Raw genomic sequence first — 12003 nt, forward strand, 5'->3', positions numbered from 1 at the left:
TTTTCAATGTTTTCAGTTGATATCATGCAGTGCTATGAAAAAAATATCACTTTTTGGGCCTTCTGGGCTTTTCTTTGTTCTGCAACAGATATGTAAGATGGTATTTGGGAGGAGGAATGGGATGGGACACCATACTATTTCATTGGCTCGAAGCCCCAGATGGATAAAAAACACACAAAAAGGATACCTACCCATCATAATCTATGTAACCTAATGGAGATTATTGAATGGCTCTTTCAGAATTGCATTGTTATGCTAGGGGAGCAATGCTTTCAACAAATCCATGGTATCCCTATGGGCTTCTCATGTTCACCAGTGATGTGCAATCTTTACCTGGCTTTCTTTGAGTATAAATAAATTCTTAAACAACTTGAGACAACGGACACCACCATTGATCTAACACTGCTTCAACATACTTACAGATATATGAATGATCTATTAAGTTTAAATAATCCTAGTTTTGCACAATGCATACCGCAAATCTATCCCGACACTCTTAGGATTGAACCTACCTTCATGGAATACTTGAATATTGACATCAAATATGTCGTTCCTAAAACAATTTTTCTTAATCTAGAGCTGTCACCTTTTTCTCCGTTAATTGCAAGATATATCATTGAATTCTTTTGGAAAAGAGACAAGCTCCACCTGGGCCTGATTGAATTTGTCATAAGGAAAAGTAATCGTCCACATAAGGTAGCATTAAAAAATTTTCTAGGCATGGTATATCTTATTGTGTACCAAGGCAGATTTCCATTGAAGGAATTGAGCTTGACCATCAGCTTTGGGAGCTTCAGCATAAAGCTTTTGTGGCACCCATCTCAATTGAGACTTGGGTTTTTCTTGCAGCCCTACTAGCCTCCACTAGTGAAGACTATCGCCTGAAGACCCTCAAAGGAATTTAGTTCTTGGACAAAGGTGATGTCATAAAAGCACTTTTTAGTATGCAGTTCTTGGATTCCAAAAAATACCCTATCCTATCTGGCATTTATGTCAGAACCAAGGGGACAATGAACTTTTCTAAACAGAGAGGTGAATTCTATTTTGAATCAATCTGGAACATCTATTGCCCCTACATCGAATGTGCTTGCAAAGCTTTAGATGCAAAAGTTGACTGTGAAAGCAACATCCTTTGGTTTGATCATGCAATTTGGTTCCTCCTCAACCATCTGGAGGACCTCTTCCCATCACACACAGAGGAGCTTTTTCTCCCTATGATTTGTTCTTGGCTTGGTGATCAAGCTAAGGAAGCTATATGAGCCCAAATCGCTTATCTTCACATTAGGAATTTCATGTACGAGGCTCTGGAAGAGCTAAAATTAGATGCAGCTAGTCATCTGCTTTCAAATTAAGCGCTTCTAAAGGCATTAAACACACACACAAGTTTTTTTACTTATTTTTTTTTAAATGAAGAGAAATGACATGTTCTTTTCACCACAATTGACACCTTTGTGACAATATGGACACATACCTCTTTGAAAAAGGTCTTTTTCAACATCACAACTAGGAAAAACTACACCATTACTTGATACTTAAACCCCTTGTGGGAATATGGCCTTGAAGAAGGACTATGGCCGATTACGTGGGAACCTGTCCCTTGCATGACACCAACCTCACCACTTATTATCCGTGAAATGCACATTAAGGAGTATCACGTTCTGCGCTCTGTCACTATTGACTCTCTCTCTTTCTCTTGCATTATCTTTGTAATCTCTGGCATACTCACTAATACTCCACCTCTTGCCTATCATAACCCCTTTGAAGAGAGGATTGTGGTGGTTTCCGATCATGCTCCTAGGCCTTGGGAGTTGGGCAAATTGTGCTGATCAAATCAATCTTCCATGTGGCGCATTCACCTGCGGGACCTTCTATATAAGAAGGTGAGGGCTGCTTTGGCCCCTCACTTAGCGTTGGATTTGTGTTGTTTGTGTGCGTTTGGGATAATAGTGAGAGAGGGATTTTTGGTATATTTGCTTATGATGGTTCTATGGAGTTGGTTGAATGTGATGCACTTTCTCAGGTCGAAAAAGTGCCGGAACTTGCTTTGTTTTGCAAAATTACGTTTTAGTATGATCTTTTACTTTGCATCGCCAAAAACATGGGGCCTTGATTTTTACACTGTTAACTTAGCATAATAAGGTTTGTTTTTTTCAAAGAAAAGATTTGATTGTCTTCTGCATCAGACATTCAACTTTTAAAGTTGGTAGTGAAAGAGGTTATCTCATACAGTAGGTTTTTGTTCCCCATTCTACCATTTGGTAATGTTGAGGCTAAATTACTTCACCAAACTACTTGATGGGTAGTAAGCTGTGTAATTGGAACTATTTTGCAATATTTTAGTAGGTTCTTCTTGCACTTGACAAAATAATGGGGTCTAGAATTTTGGAGTACTATACCATTAATAACTTAGCATTTTTAACACTTGTTCATTCTCTGCATCATGCTGACCGAAAAACAATTGTTTACTAGTATGAATTGATTGGAATGGTGGCTATCTCATGGTGTTCTAGGATCTTTTCCCATGGTACCATTGGGTAAATACGAAGCAGAATTTCTGCAATAACGTGCTTAGGTGTGTGGATTGGCTGACAAACTATTGCGTATTGTTTGGTTGCACAGTAATTGGAGATTAGTTCTGATTTGAATAAACATTTCGTGTTGTAATTTGGATGGTTTTGCAAAGGGATCTTTTGATCGACCCTTCTTCTTGACTTAATGAACTAAGTTGTTCTTTCTTTTTGACCTGGCACAGTTTGGACCATTCATACAAGGTCACGTGGGTGTCGAGGCCTTACTTGAGTTTCTCATGCTCTTGGTTATACTTCACTCTGTCGTGATATCTTTAAATCATGCAGATCAAAAGGTCTTTAGTTTTTGGATTATATTGTACTAAGTTTTCTTTGGGATTGTCTCTTGCTATGATCTAACTCTTGTATAAGACCTTTACAAGAAAATAGTACTTCACAAAAATAAAGGGTATAAAAGACACAAAATACCTAACGAGAAAAAACTGGGAAAAAAGACATTTGGATCGAAAGAGGTGGTGGCCTTTCGATCAAAATTTTAGTTATTTAAATAAGCTATTTAAAGGGAAAAAAGGGATATTTAATCACCTTATCTATAACCTATGTTAAATACACTTGAATCTAAAGGAATGATGGCCTTTTTAATTTCTAGTTTAAAAAGAACCAAAATAAACTCACACCTTGAGAAAATTTTCACAGAAATAAATGATTTAGTTTGGACGATGGTTTTAAGCTAAAAAGTTTGTAAGATAGACATGGATAACAACTGATAAAGTCTCCATCATGCATCACTAGTGCCAAGAGAAAGGTTGGTAACAGCCAAGACCACCATTTTGTAAGTATCATCATCATCAATAAAAATGTGCAATGCTGTAATGATCTTTGAGTCCATTCTCTCTTCTCCTTAGCTTTGTTTCCCCCATATCCGTGGGATGATTCTTCCCTTCTATATCACCCTGCTTGTGCTTCATCACGTGCACCATCACCAATTAGTCATGCTCCATTCTGACCTTGTCACATACCTCTATTGTACACACACTCCGACTGTTGACTAGGAATTTTCTATATTCGGACGTTTGCTACATCATCATTCTATGTTGATTACCTAGATTGTATCTCATTTTTGCCACTCTAGGCCATCTATATCTACGTCCTAGCCGCACTTATGCTAGGTGGTGCCCCTTATAGTTATAGGATAATTCCTACCTTGAGATGATGCTTGGGGATGTTCAGGCTATGTGTGGTGTAAAGGCCACCCCATCTGGCATGTCATTTCGGACTATCAGTAGGAAAGAGGAAACTAGCAAAGCCAAAATATGTTGAGAGGATCACTGAGGAGACTATGTCAAAGCCAAACTGCTCCATATGTGGGCTAGAAGAGAGTCAATGTTGATCTCTCTTGATCTGTCTCTTGGTAAGTTTAGTCTAGGATGTCAAGGAGAAATAATCAAAGAAAAATTGCTCCATAATGAGCATGGGAGGAGAGCCGATGGTGAGGCTATGTCAAAGGAAGGTAGCCAATGTTGAGGCTACGTTAGAGGGAAGCCAAAAATTCTCTCTCTCTCTCTCTCTCTCTCTCGCTTGCTATTGATAGCCGTTTTTCGGATCTCCATAATTGCCATAGTAAGTTACTCCACCCTACCAAATTCACCCAAACGCATGGTTATCCCTACCATTTCACTATACATAGGCGTGTGTGAGTTAGGGGGCTTTTTCCATATCTTCTTAAAAACCCTCAGCTAGCTAGTCACTGGGCTAGTTGAGCCAAAAAAATAAAAAAATAAAAAATAAAAGTATATTATGGACTCTTTGTGTGTAAATATTTCATTGTATATATGGCCTAGATATAGGGATTTTTTATAATTATTTTGGTATTTTATTTAAATATTTCTACTTAGGTGTGTGTTTTATTAAACCTATGTACACCTTCTTTCATCCTCTTACACCATAATTATATTTTTTGCCAATATGTACATACTCTAACCTCATATTTTTCCTTTATACAAATCACTCCCACATTTTCACCCTCACCCTCGTGAAAACAAAAAATTGATTTCTACTCATTGGTCACGTTTATTATATTAATTACTTGCATACCTTTTCCTCTTTCACCCAAAATAATTCAAAGAGAGACCATATCATATGATTCCAATATCTTTCCATATCCATAACTCCTCCATATTTTTATTATTATTTTTACTCATTATTCTAACACCATGTGCTCATTGAGCTAAAGTCCATGAATAGTCCATACACTAGTCCCACCATGTATATATTTCTTTATTCACCAATAATCCTCCTCCATGCATGGGTCAAGGGCAACTTGGATGCTTTGTATTATGATATGACAAAGGAGGGGCTCACTCTTGGATGCATTGTACAAATTCAACAAAGGAGGGGGCCACTGAAGACTTTTTGTAAAGAAAAAACAGGTCTTTTGGTGGGATTTTTAATATCCATCTCCACTCCGAATTTGGAGCGGTGGTCAAAGGTGAAAATGTAGCCCACGCTCTGAATAATCACCTCAAATTTTTTCATGATTTTTGGAGCTACCAGCGGTGAGATATGATTTTTTGAGTGGACCCCAGTCTGCCCACTTTTCTCACAAGTAGCCCATAGTCTTCTCTCACCTCTTTCCACACTTCTACACACACACACACACACACACACATTCCTCTCAATCCCTCACTCAAACCTGCACCTTCAATGGTTTCTCTCACCTTATTCACCATTAACCTCCCCACTTACTTCCATAGCTCTCATATGAGCTCTCCATGTACATACACCATCTCTATGCCTCTCTCTATTACTTCCAAAGTACAATTCCATCTTACCCCTTATATATATATATATAAATTCAGCATGTGTACCATGCTTAACCTCTGCAAATCAAGAGATCTCATCAACGGAATTACCATTTTCATCACGATAATCAACCTTGGCGGCGGTGGCGTAAAGAAGGGAAGACGAAGAAAAAGATCGATAGTCATTTTGAGAACCTACACAAGTAAGTCCAAAACTTCTTCAAGCTTCACCATCACAAGGATTTTCTCACTTCATTCAACCATCCCCCTCATTCTACCCATTGTAAATGTAACATTAACTTTCTAGTGATTACTAACGACTAACATACTAACACAAAATAGCATTGACCTAACCATAAAAGACACCTCACCTCAAGACATGTGTATAGTAACTCTCTCTCTCCCTCTCTCTCTCTCTCTCTCTCTCTCTCTCTCTCTCTCTCTCCTTACTTACTTTCACCTTATCTACCATCAATAATGCTCTCTTTTGAGCCCACACCCATGACTCAAGCAGACAAAGAAGGCCACAATGTTTTGATATTCAAAAAAATCATAATCCTGATTTGTTAGCTTGTAAATTAGGATTTCCAATAATCTTTATGAGGGGTCTCCAACCTATAAATAGGCCCCTCTCCTTCTTGTAAAACAACCTCCAACATTTCACATAGCACCCCAACACTCTATGCGTGCGGAGAGACTTAGGTGTAGCAACCACTTGTGAGATTCACTCTTGGTGTGAGAGAAGCCTTCAAGCTACACATTGCAAGTGAGAGAGCGTGAGTTCCTCAAATCTCAAAACCACTATTGTATATGCTCCTTCATCATCAATAAATTGAGGTTTGGTGCATCAAAGGCGTGATTCGACGTTCAAATCTTCGTCCTTCCATTTGTGCAATACGGTTTGGTGAATTCAAGGTTACTTGTGTATTTGAGTTTTTATCGGTTGATCTTGATTTTAGAAAGTGTTTTAGTGTGTTTTTCATTGCTAGTTTTGTGTCCATTGTAAGAGGGTATTGTGGTGAGAGGTCTCCCACACCCTAAGACAGTGTGTGTGTGTTTTGGCAATGATTAGCAATCACTAAGCATTGAGTGAGTTTTGTACAAGTTCTACGATAGCATCATAACGAACCATCTCCATTTGCAAGTCACAAATAAGGTATTACGCAAGATCCTTTCCTCTCTCTCTTCCCTTTGCTGTAGCTCTCTCTGGTCCATTTCATGTGTGTCTTGGTGTGAGGTTGCTTGTGTGTGTTGTGTGGTGCATCTTCTTCGTTGTGCCAAAATCTCTCTTGCGTCCTAGTTCGCATACCATAACTAGGTGGTGCCCCTATCTTGTTTGGGTTTGGCTGTGGGTTTGTTGTTGTGTTGTGCTTGTGGTTTCCCCAGCCCCAATTGAGCAGCACGGGAGCCTTGAGGGGTGTTTAGAGGTCGCCTCTCTTGTTGCCCGCCCCGAACCGCCTCAATTTTGGTGCCCCCACGGAGGAACTGACTTTGTGCTTATTGTTGTTGTATTGCATGAATGCTTGAATTTTAGCATAATCAAGTAGATTATATGAATCATGAAAACTTGTATGACCGAGTTTAATTTCAAGGAAACAAAAATTGATCTAGAATATGGTTTGGATTAGCATAACATAAGAAAGGAAAAAAGCATTTTCACATAAGAATCTAAAATTCATGTTGAAAGACCTTTCAAAACTTTGTGTAGTTAGTTGATGTCATGAGAGAAAATGATTTTTTGGAACTAATCTTTGCGTGGTTCTAGCATTGAGAGACTATGACACGCTATACCTTTGAGGATATCCCAATCTTCTTCGGGAATCTAGAAGAAGATGTTGATGATTTTCTTGTTGATTTTAGAATGGTTTGTCGTATCCTTGGTAAAAGGGATGACATTGAAAAAGGGGATTTTCTATTGCTATGCCTTAGAGGCAACGCTGAGCAATGGTTTTGGAGTATGTCTTCTCAGATTGAAGATGGGTATACCCAAATTTTCAAAGCTTTGAAGGCCAGATTCTCTAAAGTTCCAACAACGGAGAAAGCATGGGCTTCACTAGGGAGACTTCAACAACATGGTGAAGACTACTATGCTTATGATGATATTTTTTCTCGTCAATGGGAAGGATGTGGATTTAGTTCTACATTTCTAGATTATGTAAAAATGGATCAATTTATTTCGGGTTTGTCTCCTTTCCTAAAGACTAAGGTTACTTGTAGTGGACCCTCTACCTTTGAAGAAGCGGTCAATATTGCCTGAAGGAAGTTTCACAAGTACTTCTACATCAAAAATGGTTTCCATCATGCTGGAAGAACCAACCCTGATGAAAATGTTTCTATCAAAGGGTCATCTCCTTTGCCATACTTGTCTCCTTCTACTCCGACAAATGTTGAAGAAGTTACTTACATGCCAACTGATTATTCAAGTGCTAAAGTGTGTGGCCAAGATTCAAATGTGGAATCTCTTTCTTCTACCTTTATCACAAGCATGCAAAAATCGACACAAGATATCTCAAATGGCATTGATGATTCAATAATGGATACATCCAACCTTTTGGCGGAGGATCAATTTCTAGTCCGAGCAGACGAAGCTTTTGTGCAACATGACTCTATGGAGAATGAAGACCTTGAAGGTAACCTTGATCTTATGGAATGTTCTGAGAGTGTATCTTGTCTAAAAGAAGAGAGTGAAGAAGAAGATGAAATCATAGGTGGAGAGATCATAGACCACATTGATCATAAAGAGATGATTGTGTACATGGAATGCCAACTCCAAAACAAAGTAGAAGAGTGTGAGTTGAATCCAGGTGAGGATAATCTTGAAGAAGTGTTTGAGGATGTTGAAAAGCATTGGTATGACCCATGTATGTTAAGCATAGAGGAACCTATCATGCAAGAAGCCAAATGTTTCACAAAATCAAACAGTATTCCATCAACCTTTGAGGTGGTACAATGTGAGGAGTTACAACCTTGCCAAAGGGGGGGCTTAGAAGGGGATGAAGAACATGGGAGAGTAGTAAAAAATAAAATCATAAAAGGAAACTATCAGAAGGGTATCATTCTCTCCGATGGTGTTTTAGTGGGTGGATCTTCATTCATGGGACAATCTCTTAGCAAGAAAATCCAAGCTTTTGAAGCCCCAATCATCTTCACATTGGGTTTCACCTCTTCAAAGTCAACTTCTCCTCTATTCACATATACCTTTCATCGAGGGCACCATACCTTCTTAAGTGGAGGAGGACATGAATACTTGGTGATGAACGGAGGTTTCCAAACCTTCTTCATTTGGTTCTTTGGTGTATGGAGGTCGCACATTGTGATGCTTCTGGTCTTCATCATAGATGAAAAACTTGTTGATTACTACATGTGGATGTTTCATCAATCAGTACCAAAATCTATTCTCTTCCAATGTGTTGGAAGCAATAGAAACCTTCATCTATTATCTACTTATGTGGTAAACTATCTACAATATCTTCCAATAGCAGCTGGAAGCATGGATCAAGATTTCCTAAATCATAAAGGTCATAGAATTTTTTACTTGATGAGCCTACCCAGGTTGAATGAAATTTATGAGCTACAGTTCAGGAATTTGCTCATACAAGCTCTTGAAGATCGTAGCAGATACATCAACTTTACACAAGAGGAAGAGAAACCAATCTTTTATATCACATTCATAGTGATAGATGCAATGATGGACAACAGTAAAATCTACAAGTTTATTCAACCAAAATCAGTAAGTGATTCCATACTATACATCTGGCTTTGGGAAAGATATTTCAAGATCTTTGATCCTGGGGGGGTGCTTATGGAAACTTTCTCAATGGAGGAGGTTTACTCCGTCACTTCATTTCATCTTGCTATTGGCTCGGAGAACCTTCCATATCACACAAGGTTTTTTAATCATACAACAAAGGTTCTTCAAAGATAAGAGCAGACAAAGACAGACGTTACATAATATACATGTTGTATGATCAGATAAATGGTACATGAATGTACCATTATCTAAGGGGGGGGCTAATGATAGCCGTTTTTCGGATCTCCATAATTGCCATAGTAAGTTACTCCACCCTACCAAATTCACCCAAACGCATGGTTATCCCTACCATTTCACTATACATAGGCGTGTGTGAGTTAGGGGGCTTTTTCCATATCTTCTTAAAAACCCTCAGCTAGCTAGTCACTGGGCTAGTTGAGCCAAAAAAATAAAAAAATAAAAAATAAAAGTATATTATGGACTCTTTGTGTGTAAATATTTCATTGTATATATGGCCTAGATATAGGGATTTTTTATAATTATTTTGGTATTTTATTTAAATATTTCTACTTAGGTGTGTGTTTTATTAAACCTATGTACACCTTCTTTCATCCTCTTACACCATAATTATATTTTTTGCCAATATGTATATACTCTAACCTCATATTTTTCCTTTATACAAATCACTCCCACATTTTCACCCTCACCCTCGTGAAAACAAAAAATTGATTTCTACTCATTGGTCACGTTTATTATATTAATTACTTGCATACCTTTTCCTCTTTCACCCAAAATAATTCAAAGAGAGACCATATCATATGATTCCAATATCTTTCCATATCCATAACTCCTCCATATTTTTATTATTATTTTTACTCATTATTCTAACACCATGTGCTCATTGAGCTAAAGTCCATGAATAGTCCATACACTAGTCCCACCATGTATATATTTCTTTATTCACCAATAATCCTCCTCCATGCATGGGTCAAGGGCAACTTGGATGCTTTGTATTATGATATGACAAAGGAAGGGCTCACTCTTGGATGCATTGTACAAATTCAACAAAGGAGGGGGCCACTGAAGACTTTTTGTAAAGAAAAAACAGGTCTTTTGGTGGGATTTTTAATATCCATCTCCACTCCGAATTTGGAGCGGTGGTCAAAGGTGAAAATGTAGCCCACGCTCTGAATAATCACCTCAAATTTTTTCATGATTTTTGGAGCTACCAGCGGTGAGATATGATTTTTTGAGTGGACCCCAGTCTGCCCACTTTTCTCACAAGTAGCCCATAGTCTTCTCTCACCTCTTTCCACACTTCTACACACACACACACACACACACACATTCCTCTCAATCCCTCACTCAAACCTGCACCTTCAATGGTTTCTCTCACCTTATTCACCATTAACCTCCCCACTTACTTCCATAGCTCTCATATGAGCTCTCCATGTACATACACCATCTCTATGCCTCTCTCTATTACTTCCAAAGTACAATTCCATCTTACCCCTTATATATATATATATAAATTCAGCATGTGTACCATGCTTAACCTCTGCAAATCAAGAGATCTCATCAACGGAATTACCATTTTCATCACGATAATCAACCTTGGCGGCGGTGGCGTAAAGAAGGGAAGACGAAGAAAAAGATCGATAGTCATTTTGAGAACCTACACAAGTAAGTCCAAAACTTCTTCAAGCTTCACCATCACAAGGATTTTCTCACTTCATTCAACCATCCCCCTCATTCTACCCATTGTAAATGTAACATTAACTTTCTAGTGATTACTAACGACTAACATACTAACACAAAATAGCATTGACCTAACCATAAAAGACACCTCACCTCAAGACATGTGTATAGTAACTCTCTCTCTCCCTCTCTCTCTCTCTCTCTCTCTCCTTACTTACTTTCACCTTATCTACCATCAATAATGCTCTCTTTTGAGCCCACACCCATGACTCAAGCAGACAAAGAAGGCCACAATGTTTTGATATTCAAAAAAATCATAATCCTGATTTGTTAGCTTGTAAATTAGGATTTCCAATAATCTTTATGAGGGGTCTCCAACCTATAAATAGGCCCCTCTCCTTCTTGTAAAACAACCTCCAACATTTCACATAGCACCCCAACACTCTATGCGTGCGGAGAGACTTAGGTGTAGCAACCACTTGTGAGATTCACTCTTGGTGTGAGAGAAGCCTTCAAGCTACACATTGCAAGTGAGAGAGCGTGAGTTCCTCAAATCTCAAAACCACTATTGTATATGCTCCTTCATCATCAATAAATTGAGGTTTGGTGCATCAAAGGCGTGATTCGACGTTCAAATCTTCGTCCTTCCATTTGTGCAATACGGTTTGGTGAATTCAAGGTGACTTGTGTATTTGAGTTTTTATCGGTTGATCTTGATTTTAGAAAGTGTTTTAGTGTGTTTTTCATTGCTAGTTTTGTGTCCATTGTAAGAGGGTATTGTGGTGAGAGGTCTCCCACACCCTAAGACAGTGTGTGTGTGTTTTGGCAATGATTAGCAATCACTAAGCATTGAGTGAGTTTTGTACAAGTTCTACGATAGCATCATAACGAACCATCTCCATTTGCAAGTCACAAATAAGGTATTACGCAAGATCCTTTCCTCTCTCTCTTCCCTTTGCTGTAGCTCTCTCTGGTCCATTTCATGTGTGTCTTGGTGTGAGGTTGCTTGTGTGTGTTGTGTGGTGCATCTTCTTCGTTGTGCCAAAATCTCTCTTGCGTCCTAGTTCGCATACCATAACTAGGTGGTGCCCCTATCTTGTTTGGGTTTGGCTGTGGGTTTGTTGTTGTGTTGTGCTTGTGGTTTCCCCAGCCCCAATTGAGCAGCACGGGAGCCTTGAGGGGTGTTTAGAGGTCGCCTCTCTTGTTGCCCGCCCCGGACCGCCTC

The sequence above is a fragment of the Adiantum capillus-veneris genome, chromosome 13 (assembly GCF_014529385.1).
Source record: "Adiantum capillus-veneris isolate H3 chromosome 13, ASM1452938v2, whole genome shotgun sequence".
In the NCBI taxonomy this organism is placed as follows: Eukaryota; Viridiplantae; Streptophyta; class Polypodiopsida; order Polypodiales; family Pteridaceae; genus Adiantum; species Adiantum capillus-veneris.